At 39.4% G+C, this 20,237-nt stretch overlaps 1 protein-coding gene across 5 annotated transcripts in view; it reads right to left on the reverse strand.

Moving 5' to 3' along the window:
- Window positions 1-20,237, reverse strand: part of IGSF11 (immunoglobulin superfamily member 11) — a 146,782-nt gene that overhangs the window by 53,321 nt on the left and 73,224 nt on the right. The window contains exon 1 of one of the 5 annotated variants that reach the window (XM_053565299.1): window positions 9,403-9,535. The exons of the other annotated variants lie outside the window; for them this stretch is intronic. The gene's annotated coding sequence lies outside the window, so the exon portion shown is untranslated. Of the gene's footprint in view, window positions 1-9,402; window positions 9,536-20,237 lie in introns of those variants that run through there. 5 annotated transcript variants of the gene reach the window in all.

A 20,237-nucleotide genomic window follows, 5' to 3' on the forward strand; every position in this document is an offset into this window, starting at 1 on the left:
AAAGTCAAAAGACTCACTAAAGGAAAGGTTAAAGTTGGCAAGAACCTTGTCAGAGATGAACATCATTATCATCCTTCTCTTAAGAGAAGAAAACTTAATGGAAGTTGACACATGTGGCAATGAACCAGAATTCAGAAGCCATTATCACTGCCATCTCTATGACCACCATTCTTGCTTCAAAGGAAAAAGAAAGGGAACATAGGCATGATTTATGACTAAATTTAGTAGTTTAATTTTTTCATTATTTTGCTTTATCACACTGAACTCACAACTTACATGAAGTTTGGAATCTTCTAGTGATGCATCTCATTAGTCTCAACTTTCTCTAGTCAGTAGGAAAAAACAAAGATGACGTTATAAGCAGCAAAGAAAATCATTACAAAGGAATGCATGTGCATTCACTATAGTTAACTGCAAGAAATATAAACATCAGATAGTTATGATTGCTTGCATCACTGGAACAAATTCAAAAATGAAGAATTCTAGATGTAATTGCAGTGGGAGAAAAATGCTGAGATAATGACGAGGTCAATCTGTGACATGAAGGATTAATAAGTATATTTCATAACAGATGTTCTTCAACACTTAATTATCACCAAAGACATTATTACAATAACACAATGAAACAAAAGTATAGCCAAACAGAGAACAGATATTTATTAAGGGCAAGTTTTGCCCTCAGCATTGAGTTAAGCATTGTGGGGAATACAAAAGCAGCAAATGAGATTCTCAACGTTAATAGAAGTCATCATTCCCATTTCACTCCCCCTCTTTTCCCAGCAGAAATGTTACTTCTGCTGAATTCTACAAACCATAAAGGCACCTTTACAGTATGTGCAGTGGAACATGCCAATAAACAAAGCTGGATACACTGTATCTCACTAGATGTTAAAGCTGAACTTTGGAGGTGCCATCTGAACAGGCAGGGAGTACAAATAGTCTACCTACCCTGCAATATGTGTGCATTAAATTTTTCTTTAGATAAGGAGTCAATTATTACGCTCCCTACCAGGAAGTGTGGGCCACAAGTCTCTACTTAGAGAAGATATACGCCCCTAAAAAAGATTCCTGATTCAGATTATATATGCCACTGGGTGTCTGAAAAGGAAGAAACGGACATGGCCTGGCCCAAAAGGGAAAGGCTGGATAATTTAAAGTGTTGAGTGAAATATGAAAAGACAGAAAATAAACAGCAAGGAAGCAGGATCATACTTCAGCCAGAGAAAACAGCAATAAATTTCCCACAGAGAAACATGTCAAGGGTTACTCAGATGGAACAATAGGTGAATAACAGTATCCAGGGACAAAGTGACCCCACTGAAGATATGACTACCAACCCCCTTCCTAGCTGGTGTCATTTGTTACATTCATAGGAGAGTAACTACTGTGAATAATAAGAGCTCTCCTTTAAAGAAAATATATGGACAACAGGTGTCCTAAATTTTTAGGAGAGCATGGTCTGAGGAATTCTTAATTAGAATAGGGGTGTGTTTGTGTACACACATGTGTATTTAATTGCTACTTTTTTTTGCTAAGAAATTAAAAAATGGGCTCGGCACCTGTGGCTCAAGCAGCTAAGGCACCAGCCACATACACCTGAGCTGGCGGGTTTGAATCCAGCCCGGCCTGCCAAACAATGATGGCTGCAACCAAAAAATAGCCAGGCGTTGTGGCGGGCGCCTGTAGTCCTAGCTACTTGGGAGGCGGAGGCAGGAGAATCGCTTGAGCCCAGGAGTTGGAGGTTGCTGTGAGCTGTGATGCCATGGCACTCTACCCAGGGCGACAGCTTGAGGCTCTGTTTCAAAAAAACAGAAAGAAATAAAAAAAATGTGTACAATGAAAAGGTTATACCCAGGTAGCATACCTCAATCCCTAATTAATGCTCCTAAAGAATCACTGAAATTAAAATGGTCTGATACCTAGAACTTCGAAAATATTATCTGCCCCAGTAATTCCACTGGGAATTTCAAAGTATATATTCTAAGAAAACATTCAAATATGTCAAGATTTACTAAGAAATATGTACTGTATGGCATTTTTTTAAATGGTAAAATTTTTAACATGATATAGATGTCTGGCAAAAAAGAAATGGTTCATCAAAAAGCTATTATACAGCTTTTTTTTAATGCTTTTGTAAATCATTTGGGGAAAGGGGAAATTGATCATAATACTAGGTAAAAAAAGCAGAATATAAAATTCTATGAAAAGTATTCTATTAAATACATATGTGTAAAATGTATACTATGTAGGTAAGTAATAATGCAAATACATCTAATAAAAATTATTAGCTTTCACTGCTTGATTATTTTTTAATAATAATTTTAATAGCATTTGTTTCTCCTAACTACAAAGTATATAATTTATTTGAGACAATTGGAGGGAGAAAAAAACATAAAAATATACAAAGAAAGTAAAAATGATCTATCATATCACTACTCACAAAAGAAGACTGTTAGTGTACATGTATCTAATCTCTCACCCATGAACTTATTGTATTATTCTTATTATCACACAGAAAGGCTACAAATCTGTTTTGGTAAAGTTTTTTAATGGTAAAATATTATAAATTTATTTTTGAAACATTTGGTTATATAAAGAAAATGCAGCCTCTTTAATTTCTGTAGCTGATTTAATCATTCTTTGGAGCCCCGTGCTGTTTAGTAGTGGGAAAATACAGTCTTGCTAATCAGCACTGTTTCTATCTTTTCCAACTTAACAATGCTTTAAACAGCCATCTATTCAAAATCCAACTTGCCAAAGAGCTGGTATACCTAGTCCCATGTGGATGACTCAGTGACTGTAGAACAGCCTCTCATAGCTCCTCCACTCCCACCCCTTTCCTTTTGCAGGAAGACTAAAACAGATACTGTACCAGGAGGCTCACAAGGGGCTCTGATCCTGCTGATGTCCTGACATCACTCCTGTCAGCTACACTGTGGCCCTCGTCCTGGGACTGGTTCCTGCTGTGACTGGTCCTAGGCTTTTCTGGAAAGACCCGCTGAGACCTGCTCTGAAGCCTGTGATCCTAGACAGGTGGACCTGTGTGCTCCAGGGGCCCCTGTATATAGCCCTCTCGACTGCAACACCAGGCTCCTGCAGGTCCAAGGCTCTTCCATATATCCACAGCATACTCATTTCTCAAAACTCAGGGAACTATATAATATGCAAGGGGCATTTTTACTATATATAAATTATACCTCAAAAAAATATTTTTTAAGAAGTAATTTGCCCAAACTGTTCACATTAAAAAAATGAAATTCTCAAAATTAGTGAATTAACCATACAATGAAGAAGTTAGAAACTGAATAGGAAAATAAACTCAAAAAACCTAGACGAGAAGGAATAAAAAAATAATGATTCTCAGGTTCCTGGCTTCAGGTGGACACATGACTTACAGATACTAAGGGCATGGGCCAGAGTTTAGATAATGGGGTGACCATGTACAGTCAATTTAAAAATAATAATATAGAAGACTAAAGTCAGTTTGCTTCTTAATATCATGAACTAGCAATTCTACACAACATCATTAATAAATTACTCCTTGAGAAGATTTGCTGGTCTACGTTTTAAACAGTTGCCATGGTTACTGTTAAGTTTTGGCAACAGTCACATTATGTGTGTGTGTGTGTGTGTGTGTGTACACACATTGAATTAGCACATTTTCGTTTCTTATCCTTTAACAAACAAGATATGCTATGTGGAAGATATTTCAGAAAGATCACTAATTATATAGGAATTATATATATGTCATTATATATATATATATATATATATATATAGATATAGATATAGTGTCCAATATATGCTGAAAAGGATTGGAGCTCACTTCAGGTGTATTTTCTGTCTCGGGCTACATACTGCCACGCTTAAAGAGCAGATGTGAAATAAACACTGAAAGAAAGACAACTAGAACGCTTCCAATTTTGTTCTCCTACTTGCAAAGCATTCCCTGCACCTTGCAGAGTTCACTCTTTTAGAAGTGTTTCTTCACAAGTTCCACCTTTCTTTCTTCAATTATTATATTATTATAATTTACAAAGTTTTTTTGTAATATTCACTTATCACTGGCATGATTGTGCAAAATTTCAATAAGAAGAAATCTTTTCTGGCCATCATTTGTTGAAAATAATTGTTATATGAAAGGGGGGTGTTAAATCATGTACTTTGGTTAAGTACTCTGGGTAGGTTACTAGTAGGATCACGTGCTGAAATAGGAAACATGGTGGAGGAAGTATTGGCGGGGGAATAATTTTAGATTCAATTTTAGACACTGGATTTGAAGGTTTTGAGGGATAGGCAGATGAAAATGCCCAGTGGGTTGCCAGAACTACGAGCTAAGAGCAAGATCTAGAATTTACAGACAAACCAGTGGAACACTGAGGTCATGAAAATGAGCAAGAGAGCATCCACATCGTGGACAAAACAAAGCCAGGACTGGGCGGGCACCCCCACACCTGAGGAATAGGTAGAAGAGGAGAAGCCAAAGAAAGAGAGCAGGAGGGAATGGCTGCAGGGTGAGGCAAGTATCTGGACAAGGGAGACATAAGAAACATCACACGCATTAAATGCTATAAAACAATTGCATAGTCACATCAATTTATTATGATGCCTGCAAGCCGACCACATTGGATTGGGCAGCCTAAAGGTCTCTGGCACTCTTCACAAAAGCAGTTCCCAAGGAGTAGTAGACTTGGCCACTTTGCTCACCCATAGCAGGGTAGAATTAGCAGTCCACATTGCTCACACTAGGTGAGCCATGCTGGGATTCTCTGGGCCCTGAACCCCACGCATCAGGACTATGTAATGCACTTGTTTCAAATGCTGAGCCTAAGACCTTACTTCAGATACTTAAATCAGAATCTCAAGAGATAAAACTCAAGGCTATGTATCTTAAGCTCCCCGTGTGATTTTTTCCTTTTTTTCCTCTTTTTCTTTTCTTTTTTATTTTTTTTTTTAGATAGAGTCTTACCCTGTCACCCTGCTACATACAGTACAGTGGTATCATCATAGCTCACTACAACCTCAAACTCCTAGGTTCAAATAATTCTCCTGCCACAGCCTCCTGAACAGCTGGCACTACAAGTGTGTGCTAATTGTTTCCTTTTTTTTTAGTAGAGACACGGTCTTGCTCTTGCTTAGGCTGGTCTCGAACTCCTGAGCTCAAAAAATCCTCCTACCTCAGGCTCCCAGGGTGCTAGGATCCTAGGCATTCTTATGCACGCTAAAATCTGGGGACCACTGTGCTATATGCTCTTCATGGTCTGGTTTGTGACCTCTGACATTCTATACTTCAATGAAATGTCTCTTTCTGAAAATGGGATACTAAAGCAATGATTACTAAAATCCACACAGAAGTCAGAAATTACTCAACAAACACGCAATAATCAGAGATATTCAGAAATAATACTTATTCTTTTCATCAATTCATTCCAATCATACAATACCTTCATTCTGGATGAGAGTTGAAGTGCTATAACTCTGGGGGAGAATTATGTTCATAGGTAGCTAGGAGGTACGGTTATGGGTCAAGTAAACTGTATAAAACAAGAAGGAAAAAGAAAAAGTTCTGTTTGGTGGCACTGAGGTGCTAAAATGAAGTCACAAAACCCAAAACCACTCGTTTACTATTTTCAGTTATTGTCTTCTTTCTACTTATCTATATATAGAAATAGAGAGTCAATGTTTCTATCTATGTAGAGAGACAGAGAATCAATGATTTATTCCCTAGGGAGGCTATAATTTTAATTAATATCCCCTAATTGACATTGACTTTAATTGACTGATGTGGATCTTATGACGGCCTCTCCACCAAGCTTTCTGGTTGAGGCACACGATGAACTCCATTAGGCAGACAGCCTTTTTGTTCTCAGTGTTCTCTGGGCAATGTTTTAAGTCTCACAAGACTGGAGCCAGAAAGATCCTTGACGGCCCATCTGGTTCACCCTTCTATACCTTGTTTTCTAAAATCATTACAATACCACTCCACCTCAACCCACCACAGTCTGAAGGATCTGCTCATTTCATGTCCTCTGATCTATAGCCATCCACACACTGGATTACCTTGGAAAAGATGGTCTTGAGGTATCATTACATTTTAGGTTTGCATATTTGCTTTGCACAGTTTTTAATAAAAGAGCAAGTGACTGGAAAAGAAATCAAGAAAGTTGAGTGGGTTTTAAATCTGCATATGTGTGCTAACGATAGTGCTCCACAGACAGTTAACAGACATACAGATAATAAGCCCAAGTCAGAGGCTAAGCTGAAGAACAAACAGAGCTAATGAGGAAAGGAAGAGGTCAGAAGACTCCCCACCAGTACACCAGAGGCTGGGAAGAGGGTCTGAACCACTGGCATAAGAACTCACTTTACAGCAGAGACACAAATTACTTACAGGAGGAAAAGCAGGAGGAATGAAGGAGGCGCAAACACAAGGGAAGATATTTCACACTGTTAACTACCTACTAGTTTTTGTTGTTGTTTTTAGATTCTGAGCATATGGGCTATTTCACAAGAAGTACAGCCTATTTTAACTTCAAGTAAAACCACTGCTGAACTATTGAATTCAAGTGAAAATCTTACCCAATTTATGAGGAATTACATATAGATGACAACATTACATAAACTCATTCTAGTGCTTGAAATTCTTATTAGGAGAAGTCCTTATAATCTACCTAATCTATCAGACAGAATTTAAAGCCACCTTCTGTTTTGTCCTCGAAATCCCACCGCTAGCCTCAGAATACAGTAATGATAGTTCATATGGCTTAGACTGGGAACATACTGCCCTTGGACTTTTTTTCTAACTAATAAACCAAATTTGTCATAATTTTTTTAATTTTACATGTTATAACTTCCATGTACACTATGCACACCCAACTCCTCTTTTTAGAGAGATTGTGTGCCTTGCCCAAAGTTGACAACATTTCCAGGGCCAGACCACAACCAGATCTCAGTTCAGATACTGAATCTTTTTTCTAGTCACAGAATCTTTTAAAAACCTGATAAAACTTATGGACTGATCATCCTTCCAGAAGAAATGAACATATAAATACATTTTAGCAAGATGGGAAGCATTTCAATTTAGATGAATCAGTGTATTTTCCAAGGGACTCTATTCAAGTTCTAACACGGGTGACAGGAGGCATCCCAAAGATATCTAATGGACTCCACTCCTTAACTAAATCTGTAAACTGAAAAGCATTATAACAGAGAGAGAAAGGTATGGGGGGGGAATCAACTATTTGTTGAGCATCCACTCTGTTATCAGAAATTACAAAAAAAGAGAGAGAGAGCACTCTTCTCTCTCCCCACTTCATTGCTTCCCTTTTGACTCAAAAATGAATCAAGGTAGTGAACATAGTAATCTTATATCATATATTTTGTTTTAAAGTTCCTATAGAACTGCTTATTAATTCTTAAAGAAAAATAGCTCTAAGTTATTAGAGATCATAAATAAATATGGTGCTATCATCTTCTAAATGTAACAACTCTATGTGGGTTGTTCTGAAAATCCAAATGCTTCCTACATAATTTTTTAAGAGACAGAACAGATCTGTCAAAAAAAACCCAACATGTCATCTCTAGGTGTTAAGCATTACGGGTAATTTTAATTTTCTACTTTGTACTTTTCTATCTCCTCTAAAATTCCTGTGAAAATGTGTATTATGCTTGGAATTAGAGAAGTATCCATTAAAACATGTTTACTGCAGAGCTGTATGTGTCATTTTAGAGAGAGGAAAGAATGACGAAGAAAGGCCAACATGTTTTATATTCAGCAGCTGGGTGGATGAGTTATGGGAGTAGAGCAGTTTGTAGTGTTCAGAAAAGACCAGATATGAAAATTAAAGAAAGGTAAGAAAATGCCCACACAAAGGAGAAAAAAAGAAATAGTATATAAAACCAGCGCATGGTACCCCATGATTGCATTAATGTACACAGCTATGATTTCATAAAAAAAAAAAGAAGAAGAATTATAAGGGTAAAACTATACCAGTAGTAAATCAAAGAGCCTAGCATGATACAAATATAGCCAGAATCCATCTCTAGGCACAAAAATATTGCACAAGCCAGAGAAATACCTCCTTTATCATACAAAATGTATAATAAGTAATACCAATATCAGTTGTGTACTCACCTGGTAAATTTCACCTCACCCTGCGTGGCCAGCTGCCATGTTCAGGGTTCATCACAGTTTCATCAAACGATCCTTATACGCGACTCTGCTGCATTCCCAGTATCATTCCAGGTAATCTCTTCAACCTATCCTGTTTCTGGTGAACTGACCCCCACTTCATCAATTTGGGTAGCAGCCAAACCTTCACTGCCTGATACATGTGGTCTGGCATAATACAGTCTGCTTCCTTTCCTGAGGTCCACTGTCTGCAGCTGGATCCTGTGAGTGACCCCCAGTCTGGCCACTGAATTGAAACATGATGTGGAAACGGCATCCTAATGCTTCTCCAACAACACACAGAGCAGATATGAAGGATTCAGGTCACACAGCCACCAAACTGTGAACAGCTTAAACTCAGGGCCAGGAATGTCTTTTTCAGCATAACCTGGCATATAATATCTGCTCAAGAATTAGTAAATTAAAATCATTTGAAGGTTAGGGGTCACACATACCTCTCTTGAACACTTTCACACGTACTGAGAGCCTAACAAATGACCTTAATGAGGTACATACTGTTGTCTCCATTTCATAGATGAGGAAACAGCTCAGAAAGTATTTCTGGTCTAAGATCACATGGCTGTGTGGCAGAGCAGGGATGCTAAAGGCCCCCTGGCTCCAAACTGCTTTTCTTTATACCACAGTTCCTTTACAAGCTCGATTGAATTATTTGGTTTATCTTAATAATATTACATCAGCTAAAAATCAGAAGGGTGTGGTAAGCCTACCAAAAGACATCTAGCCTGATTTGTTTCTCATTTCTTTATCAACCTTTTGACAATGTCCTTACTAGGGAACAGGATTAAAAGGGCAACTTATCATTCCCATATTACGTACCTCTAGTGGCTCATGTAAGAATTTCCAAGTTCAGGTCAGTAGAAAGGCAGCATTAAGACAGCCCATCAAAGATTCTTTATTTACCCAAATAAAAATCAGCCAGATCACATCTTTCTTTACGTTCTGGATTAAGATTTAAATACAACTTTACAAGAATCTGATGTTTCAACATATTAATTCTCCAAAACAAACTATTTCACTTTCCACAGCTATTTGCCAATCATGAACCCGAGAATCATCTTTCAAAAATTAAACAGAAGCATTTCTAAAGGAAGCTACCTCCGTTTCCTGCCCTTCTCCCCCTCCGTGGCTGTGCCATGCTTCAAGTCTTCAGGTCCCACAACGCACCAGGCTTTCAAGGTAACAATACCTTTAACTCTTTAATTCCTACTTACTTTTTGGGTCTCATCTTAGGTATTACTTCCTTAGAGAACCCTCTCAGAGCCATGCGGAGGTCATGCCTGCAGTCCCAGCTGCTCCAGAGGCTGAGGCAGGAGGATCACTTAAGGACAGGAGTTCAAGACTTGCCTAGGTGATATGAAGAGAACCCATCTCAAAAAAAAAAAAAAAAAAAAAAGCCCAAACCCTCTCTCATCAACGCCCCCTCTCATAATAACCTGGGTCAGCACTTAGTGAAAGATGTCCAATAAATAAGCAAATGAGAAAGCAAGTGAATAACTATGGTTGTACTGCTTTCTCTAAGGAGAAGCTCTTCTGTTGGATTCTCACTATGAATGGACAAACGGTGTTCCTGACTGAGGCAGGATTCCGCCCAAAGTCAGTGCACGTTCCTCCTCATTCTCACAACAAAGGCACACTCCAGGAACCTTACTGACACTCCAGATACTTTCAGAGTCATTACCAGTAGGAATGAGAATGTGTATGTGTATTTTTGAGACCTCTTATCCAAAAACCACCCCAGAAAAGGATGACTTATAAAACTCAAAATTATTTGTTAGGGGCCATTTGGTATTTTTAAAAATTTTAGATGCGTTATTTATTTTTACATATGAAAAAAGATACACGTGTTACAGGTCATCCCTAAAGAAAGCATATGGCCTGCCTCTACAAAATGGTTTTTGTGTTCTTCTGTGGGTCTAGGGAAAACCGATGCATGACTTGGGGAGGGTGATGAAGGGGACTGAGTAACATTCAGGTGCTCAAGCCTCTCAGCTTTCAGTTCCTTCCTGCCTCTGGTCTCTTGCCCACTTTGGGCCTCCAGGGAATTATAAGAGCCAAAGAAGTCGTGTCAGAAAAAAACATCCAGCCTTTCTGAAGCCTAACAGAGAAGAACCCTTCTGTGTAAAGGTCCCTAACACAGAATAAAAAATAAAGTGCTGATCAGGGCAGAAAACCAGGCAAGTGTGACAGACAAGGGGATTCTTCTGAAGCTGTAAGTGTCAGAGACGGACCCTAATTAATGTTAGGTAATTTTTTTATTTATTTATTTTTTATTTTATTTTATTATTATTATTATTTTTTTTGCAGTTTTTGGCCAGGGCCGGATTTGAACCCACCACCTCCGGTATATGGGGCCGGCGACCTACTCCTTTGAGCCACAGGCGCCCCCCGCTCCAATGTCAGGTAATTTTTCACAATTAAAAAAATATTACACAAGACAGAGAAATAGCTCTTTTATCTCCTCCCAACTCTGAGCAAGCGTTAACTAAGGAAATGAAGCCTGTGATACTCCTATTCCAAAGGCCTCTTTACCAAAGTATACCATTGCATTAAAACACTCCAGAGTACTCATTTAGCTACCCATTTTTAAGTGGCACTTGAAAAATTAACACCATCAAGCTTTCTAAAAATAGAGCAAATCAGCTTTGTTGTACTTGTCACAGACACGCACAGTGCATCCACCCACTGCTTGCTTCTTCAACTGCTAGAGTGCCAGAGATGTGGAAATACATGCAGGAGAAAATAAAGATAAAATTCATCTCACACATGTAATGTAAATAGGAATGGCTCATACCCTATTAATTAATGAGTAGTGTTTCTGTATCCGCTCCATGCCCAACATATGCTAGCATTGAAAAGAACACAAGAAAAACATCAGGTGTGGCCTATGGTCCTAAGAAGTTTATCATCTAGTTGAAGGAAAACACTAACACCCACAGAACAAAAATCAAGGAACAAATAGTGTAACTAAGTGCTAAGTAGTATTGTAAATAATTTTTTTAAAGCCAAGAACATTGTGAGTTTGAAAATAAAGTTTAAAAAAAGCAGCACAATCCGGGCTGAACCTTGAACATGGACAGAATTTAGACTGGCAAGAAAATAGGATGAGGACAGCTCATTTCTGAATATAAGGGGGGAAAAATATAAGCAAAGAAAGAGCAGTCAGGTGGGAAGCTGAGAGGGTGCCAGGCAGACAATGGACTCAGACTGCCAAGAAGTGACACACCCAGGCCACATACAGCAAGCAGCCCTGGCAGCTTCCCCCAGTGGAGGCAGCAGGATCAGGGAGGCAGCAGGACAAGGCAACTAGTGTCACAGATACTATGGCAGAGCACAAACTCAGGCATGCAAGAAATGAGGATTTATTTCTGTAGAATTGACCTTACTCTGTGTTTTAAGATCCCGATTTCCACTGAATGACTAAAAACTAAATTTCTGTCAACTCAGGGCAATTTCAAGTTCTGGTTTTCCCCTTTCCCAAGGGTTACATCTAAATTGAAAAGCATGACAAGTGGTAAATCTGGGGCACAGAGAAGGGGAAGGACGAATGGACGTCTTCATCCTCAGACATTCGAAGCTCTTCCACCAGCACATCCACCTAGATCTTTCCCTCACCCTCTTCATCCCTGCCACATCCCTTCATCTGGCTCTCCCACCTACATCCCTGCCCACCCAGGCACACATGCATCTCCTGGTTGCCTCTGAAGTTATCCTTGCCATGGGGGAAACGGGGAAAGCTGCCACAGGTCCGTCTATCCAGCCAGCCATCTCTACTGCTCTTCAGCCATGCATCATCCCAAGCTCTGCCATCCTGAGGACAGAAAGAACTGATTTGGATTCTTCCAGATTAATTCCCTTCATGCTGGCAAACTGACTTACAAAATTCGAAAGTTAAGAATTTGACTCTTTTGTAGTATGAGATATACTATCTTTTCTTTAAAAAAAAAAAAAAAAGAACTCAGATTTCTAAACAAAGGGAAAGGATAAGTACTAATATGAATCTAACAGGAGATAATAAGGAGGGACACTGATTAATATCTATTGTTATCACAGCAAGCTAAAGACAAAGAAGGTCTGAACTAGGAGATCGTTAGGAATGGAGTCAAAATAGGTACATTTAGAGATATAAAAAACAAAACACAGGTAGGGATGTTCGATAGAAAAAGGGATACTGGACAAGAGAGGGAATGAAATCAACCCCATGGTTTCCTGCCTTTACGATAAGCAGAATCCCGGCATTATCAAAACAGGTAACAGTTGAGAGTAGAAAAGATTTTGAATTACATTCACACAGACTTTTCTAGTTTAAAATGATGATTTAAAATAGCAGCAAAAAGGACTATTCTGTAAGTTGGTACTGTTGAGTTGTTTCTTAGTAACACACTTATTACCATGACTTCCAAATACTAGGTTTCGAAACAGCTACATAGCTTTATGAAAAAGAAAACACGACTCATATTTTCTGAAAGTTTTTAAAATATTAAAACACTAAAACCTTTCTTTTTTTTATTACTAAATCATAACTGTGTACATTAATGCGATCATGGGGCACCATACACTGGTTTTATAGACCGTTTGACACATTTTCATCACACTGGTTAACATAGCCTTCCTGGCGTTTTCTTAGTGATTGTGTTAAGACATTTACATTCTACATTTACTAAGTTTCACATATATCCTTGTAAGATGTACCGCAAGTGTAACCCCACCAACCACTCTCTCTCCCTTCCCTTTCCCCCTTCTCCTAATTCTTAGGTTATAACTGGGTTATAGCTTTCATGTGAAAGCCATAAATTAGTTTCATAGTGGGGCTGAGTACATTGGATACTTTTTCTTCCATTCATGAGATACTTCCATTCTTGAGATATCTTCTCCCATTCTGAGGGCTGTCTGCTTGCTTTACTTACTGTGTTCTCGGCTGTGCACAAGCTTCTTAGTTTGATCAGGTCCCAGTAGTGTATTTTTGAAGCTGCTTCAATTGCCCGGGGGGTCCTCCTCATAAAATACTCACCCAGACCAATTTCTTCAAGGGTTTTCCCTGCACTCTCTTCCAGTATTTTTATAGTTTCGTGTCCTAAGTTTAAATCTTTAATCCAGTGAGAGTCTATCTTAGTTAATGGTGAAAGGTGTGGGTCCAGTTTCAGTCTTCTACAGGTTGCCAGCCAGTTCACCCAGCACCATTTGTTAAATAGGGAATCTTTTCCCTACTGAATGTTTTTAATTGGCTTGTCAAAGATCAAGTAACGGTAAGTAGCTGGGTTCATCTCTTGATTCTCTATTGTGTTCCAGACATCTACTTCTCTGTTTTTGTGCCAGTACCATGCTGTTTTGATCACTATCAATTTATAGTATAGTCTGAGGTCTTGGTAGGGTGATGCCTCCTGCTTTGTTTTTATTTCTGAGTAATGTTTTGGCTGTTCGAGGTTTTTTCTGATTCCACATAAAACAAAGTATTATTTTTTCAAGATCTTTATTTCTGATTCAATATAAAACGAAGTTATTATTTTTTCAAGATCTTTAAAGTATGACAGTGGAGCTTTAATAGGGATTGCATTAAAATTGTATATTGCTTTAGGTAGTATGGACATTTTAACAATGTTGATTCTTCCCAGCCATGAGCATGGTATGTTTTTCCATTTGTTAACATTTTCAGCTATTTCTTTTCTTAGAGTTTCATAGTTCTCTTTATAGAGATCTTTCACTTCCTTTGTTAGACAAACTCCCAAATATTTCATCTTCTTTGGTACTACTGTGAATGGAATAGAGTCCTTAACTGTTTTTTCAGCTTGACTACTGTTGGTATATATAAAGGCTACTGATTTATGAATCTTAATTTTTTAACCTGAGATGCTGCTGTACTCCTTGATCACTTCTAAGAGTTTTGTAGTAGAATCCCTGGTGTTTTCCAGATATACAATCATATCATCTGCGAAGAGCGAAAGCTTGATCTCTTCTGACCCTGTAAGAATACCCCTGATTGACTTTTCTGCCCTAATTGCGGTGGCTAAAACTTCCATTACAATGTTACAGAGCAGTGGAGACAATGGGCAGCCCTGTCTGGTTCCTGATCTGAGTGTAAATGATTTCAATTTAACTCTATTCGATACAATATTGGCTGTGGGTTTGTAGATGGCCTCTATCAGTTTAAGAAATATCCCTTCTATACCAATTTTCTTAAGTGTTCTGATCATGAAGGGATGCTGGATATTATCAAAAGCTTTCCCTTCATCAATTGAGATAATCATATGGTCTTTGTTTTTTAATTTATGTGCTCAATTATACTTATAGATTTATGTATATTGAACCAGCCTCGAGACCTTGGGATAAAACCGACTTGGTCATGATGTATAATTTGCTTGATGTGTTGCTGGATTCTGTTTGTTAGGATCTTGTTGAATATTTTTGCATCTATATTCATTAGTGATATTGGTCTATAATTTTCTTTTCTTGTTGGGTCTTTTCCTGGTTTGGGGATCAGGGTGATGTTTGCTTCATAGAACGGGTTGGGTAATCTTCCTTCTTTTTCTACATTTTGGAGCAGGTTGAGTAATATAGGTACTAATTCCTCTTTATAGATTTGGTAGAATTCTGACGTGAAACCATCTGGTCCCAGGCTTTTCATTTTAGGGAGGTTTTGTATGGTTGATGCTATTTCAGAACTTGATATGGACCTGTTCAACATTTCCACTTGATTCTGGCTAAGTCTTGGAAGGTGACGTGCTTCCAAGTATTGGTCAATTTCCTTCAGATTTTCATATTTCTGAGAATAAAGTTTCTTATAATACTCATTAAGGATTTTTGAATTTCTGAGGAGTCTGTTGTTATTTCGTCTTGTCATTTCTGATGGATGAGATTAGAGATTTTACTCTTTTTTTCCTAGTTAGCCAAAGGTTTACCTATTTTATTGACCTTTACAAAAAACCAACTTTTGGATTTATTGATCTGTTGTATAATTTTTTTGTTTTCAATTTCATTTAATTCAGCTCTAATTTTATTTTTTTTCTTCTGCTGGGTTTGGGGTTGGAATGTGCTTCCTTTTCCAGTTGCTTGAGATGTCCCATTAAGTTGTTAACTTCCTCTCTTTCCGTTCTCTTCAGGAAGGCTTGCAGTGCTATAAATTTCCCTTTGCTGTATTCCAGAAGTTCTAATAATTCGTGTCTTCATTGTTGTTTTGTTCCAAAAATTTGGCAATTTCCTTCTTAATCCCATCTCTGACCCAGCTGTCATTCAGCATAAGGTTATTTAACTTCCAAGTTTTTGTATGAGTATGCAGATTCCTGTTGTTTCTGAGTTCAACTTTTATTCCATGGTGGTCCAAGAAAATGCTAGGAATGATTTCTATTCCTTTAAATTTACTGAGGTTAGACTTGTGACCTAAGATGTGATGGATTTTGGAGTAAGTTCCATGGGCTGATGAGAAGTATGTGTATTCAATTTTGTTGGGATGAAATGTTCTGTAGATGTCTCCTAAATCCAAATGTTGGATGGTTAGGTTTAAATCTAAAATTTCTTTGCTCAGCTTCTTATGGGAGGATCAATCCAACACTGCCAAAGGAGTGTTAAAATCTCCAACTATTATGGAGCTGGAGGAAATCAAGTAGCTCATGTCTGTTAGAGTTTCTCTTACAAATTGAGGTGCATTCTGGTTCAGTGCATAGATATTACTAATTGAAATCTCATCATATTGAGTATTACTCTTAACAAATATGAAGTGACCATTCTTAGCCTTCCTTACTTTTGTTGGTTTAAAGCCTATTGTATCTGCAACTAGAATTGCAACACCTGCTTTTTTCTGATTACCATTTGCCTGAAATATGGATGACCATCCTTTCACCCTGAGTCTATATTTGTCTTTTAAGGTAAGAATGACTCTTGTATGCAGCAAATATCTGGCCTGAGTTTTTGTATCCAGTCAGCTAACCTGTGCCTCTTTAGAGGACAGTTTAAGCCATTCATATTAATGGAGAATATTGATAACTCTGGTAAAATTTGGGGTATCAAGTTTTTCAAAAGTCCAGTGGACAATTTTAATTCTTGTGCCACTGTGGAAGTTGGAGTTTGATCAAAAGTTTCTGAGTGAGTTTACTTTTGTGGTAGAGGATTGGGCTGGTCATTATGGAGGATAGATCTGAGAATATCCTGAAGAGCTGGTTTGGTTATGGCAAATCTTTCAACATATGAATGTCATTAAAGTATTTAATTTCTCCATCATAAATGAAACTCAGTTTAGCTGGATACAGGATCCGGGGTTGAAAGTTATTTTGCTTTAGGAGATTAAAAGTCAATGACCACCCTCTTCTGGCTTGAAAAGTTTTAGCAGAGAGATCTGCAGTCATTCTAATATTCTTCCCTTTGTAGGTAATGGATTTCTTACGTCTGTCTGCTTTCAGAATTTTCTGCTTCATATTAACTTTAGTGAAGTTAATTATGATATGCCTGGGGGATGTCTTATTCGGATGGAGTCATGCTGGGGTTCTGAAACTGTCTGGTATTGAATTTCAGAATCTCTTGTCATGTCTGGAAAATTCTCTTTCATAATTTCACAGAGAAGAGCCCCTGTGCCTTGCAAGGCCACTTCATCACTTTCAGGGATTCCAATGAGGTGGATATTAGCCTTCTTTGAATTATCCCAGAGCTCTCGGAGAGAATGATCCGTTTTTGCTCTCCATTTCTCTTCCTCTTTGAGAGTTCAGAAGCATTCAAAGGCTTTGTCTTCAATGTCAGAAATCCTTTCTTCTGCTTGCTCCACTCTGTTACTCAGGGATTATACTGTATTTTTCAGATCTTTGAGGGCTGAAAATTCTTGCTTCAGTGTGTCAAAATCTTTGGTGGTTTTTGTCTTTAAATTTGTTAAATTCTTGAGACAACTTCTGAATTTCTCCTCGAATTTCTAATTCTGACTTTTGCATTGCTGCTCGAATTTCTAATTCCAAATTTTCGTCCATTTTATTAATCTTGTTTGCAATCCAAATTCTGAATTCAATTTCTGACATCTCGGCCAGCTGTTTATGAATGGGATCTTCAATTACATCTGCCATATCTTTCCTGGAGGGGGGGGGGTTGATCTATTCTGGTTATTCATGTTACCAGAGTTTTTCTGCTGATTCTGCCCCATGATTGTTTTATACCGTTTTATTTTTTCCCCTGGAGCTTTGTCAAGGACCCATTCAGTGCTATGGCCTGAGAAACTGGGGACCTGTTTGGTGTGGTGGGGATAAGTGGTTCTGTCTTGTTTTCAGCTGGTCTCTGTTCGACCCTAGTGAAACAGTTACTCTGGGTTAAAGTCTCAGCTGTGGAGAAATACCAGCAATTAAGTCACCCCGCCACCCACAGGCGACGATTGGAAAAGGAAAATCAAACCTTCCACAACCACACACCCAGGGCACCACCTGAATAGTCCTCAGGCAATTGGCTCAGTTCAAAAGGTCCAAATCAATTGTCTCAGTCAGCACCTGTCACAGGTGGGAGAGTTTAAAAGGTCTCTGGCAACTGGATCGCAGGGGTCTGGTGACTACTCAGATGTGGCTTGCTCCAGTGCTCCGTGGAGTAAGGAGAACCCACCCAGCAAATAGATCGGTCTGGGAAGGTTGATGCCTCCTTCCCCACCTTGCACCTCTGTCACACCTAGTCACTGATAGTCCTGCAGGGCTTTTACTCAGTTGCCTATAGTGAACAGATACTCCAGGGTGTTTGCACCTGCCTGAATCACAAGGAAATCTATTTCTGCTCAGCAAGGCCGCTGCACTCTGCCTCTATCTAGCAGGGGGAGGTGAGACCTGACAACCTCGGGCACTTGATGGAGGCTGGGGGGTGTTCACTCAGTTCCAGTCCCGCCCCTGATTGATGTTACTGACAGAACAGAACAGAACAACTTTGCAGGAATTTGTTTCTGTCCTTGCTAAATTCCCCTGCAGAAGAGAAGCAGAAGAGAAGTTTTGAGTTCCCAGAGCCTGTGCCTCAGGCCCTGTCTTTGCTTCTGCAGGTTTGTATTCAGTTACCTGTCAGTTCCAGCCTCCTGTCTTCCTTTGTCTATAGGCTGTCCCAGTCCCGCCCTGGGAACTTCCCGGCTCTGAGCACGCATTTCTAGTCCCCACGCTCCACCCAGGCCAGTACTGGCTCAGGCAAACCCTTTACTCACAGGGCCTGCGTTTCCATCCCAGATCTGTTCCATGGTGGTTGCCACCTGAGTAGATGCCCGGCCTCCTCTGGTTGCCCAGGGAGACAAGGGTGTGGCTTCAGAACATCCGGGAGTGAGCCCTATTGTTGCCAAAAGATGGCTGTTGCTTTGCGCCTCGGGGTACCGCCGCTCCAGTGTGGTTCCCTCTCAGCTGACCGTCCTCTCCTCACTCCCGTGCCCCAGAGTCAAAACTGACCAGCTGCAGTTTAGGCCCTGTCCACACCCCTCGAGAAATCACCCAAGAATCTGGACTCATAGGGGACAGGCCTCCAGACCTCTGAGTGAGAGTGGAGGAGAGTGCTGGGAGCTCAGAGTTGCAGGTAGAGAATATATAAAGTTTTATACAGTTTTATGCCTGGCAGGAGAATGCCGTGGCACCCTAGGAGGGAGGTAGGTCCAGTTTTTACAGGGTCTCTCCCATGGAGTGTAGTGGGAGGACCTTTGAACTCCTATCATTTGTTTGTGGGGCACTCCGAGCCATTCTCATGGGGAGGGACTCCTATCCACTTGGTGATGGTTTTTGTACCTCTTGTTTGTATCCTTGGGGTCGCAGCTAACCTCAGCGGGGTTGATGTGTGTTCTTCAACCTTCTCTCTTGGTGCAGCTCTAATCCACCAGGTTACTTGCTAAATTTCCATCCTTTAACTCTCCTTCTGGACAGGAGCTTCCATGGAAAGCTGGCTTCAGTCAGCCATCTTGTCTCCGCCCTCTAAATCCTGACTTTCCATTCTCACCTATTAATGGTCTCTTCTTTTGTAGAAACAGATGCATGGGTTACTTACTCTTTGAAAAAAAAAAAAAATTTTTTTTTTTCAGCTGAAAAGGAGACCAAAAATAGGGTTGTGGTGTCAGAGCAGCAGTATTGGCAGCTAACACACGATGGGCAGCAATAAGGCTGATAATAATGAGGTACTGGCCCAGCTCTGCACAGCCTGTCAAAGCCTAGGGGCAAACCCTGGTGAGATTCGGAGCTCACAGATGCAACTCGTGCCCCTCTTATTCTGACCCTCTGCCCAGAGTCAATTACAGTATTAAAGAGGAAAACACGTTGGAATGACTGAAGTACACAATGGGCATCGGGGGCAAGCAGCATTTACAGGGGCAGAGAGCACAGAGAGACTTTCCCATTAAAAATTGTTAGGTTAGCTTCGGTCAGGTTAGTAAACTTCAAAGAGTGACAATCTATGTAGTAACAACAAATAAACAGCAAATGAAAATAATTTAGGATTATGCCAGGCCATGAACCTTGTTCTTGATTTTCAGGTATACTTCCCCATTGCAATAACAGTAATTATCCTCCAAACAAATGACTGGAAGAAAAAGGACAATAAAAGAAATGAAAGTACAGGTGGTGGCCAGAGAAGCTCCTCCTGCCCCCCACAGCCTTCTTCAGCCTTCCCTGCATCTCAACATTTTACTTTATAAATTAAGGAGAATGAAGAATGGCATGATTAAGATGACATAGTCCCAGTATCATATTTAAATCTATTCAGTAATAAGACATTCAGTCAAGACCACCTAAAACTCAAATTATTACTGCTGTACATTGAAGACAAATATGAGAACAAAATGAATTTCTCTCTTTAAGGAGAAACTCCCACATCCGGGAAGACCTATACAGAACCTGCAGCCTTGCAGATTTAAAGATTGTTCTTTTTTAAGCCCCAAGGGGGTAAAGAAAAGCTCCATCTTTCTCGGCTCCATCCTTTTTAATAAAAGGATTTGTCTATAAAAGTTGGATCCAGTCAAAAGACTGCACTTAAGGACTAGGAAGGCCACGAGTTTCCTTAAGGCCACAGATCCCCCATCCCTGCATGGTGGTGCCTCATAATCCCATGATCTAAAAAATTATGTAGGGGTGGTGTGCTGGCT

Source organism: Nycticebus coucang, chromosome 16 (assembly GCF_027406575.1).
Source record: "Nycticebus coucang isolate mNycCou1 chromosome 16, mNycCou1.pri, whole genome shotgun sequence".
In the NCBI taxonomy this organism is placed as follows: domain Eukaryota; kingdom Metazoa; phylum Chordata; class Mammalia; order Primates; family Lorisidae; genus Nycticebus; species Nycticebus coucang.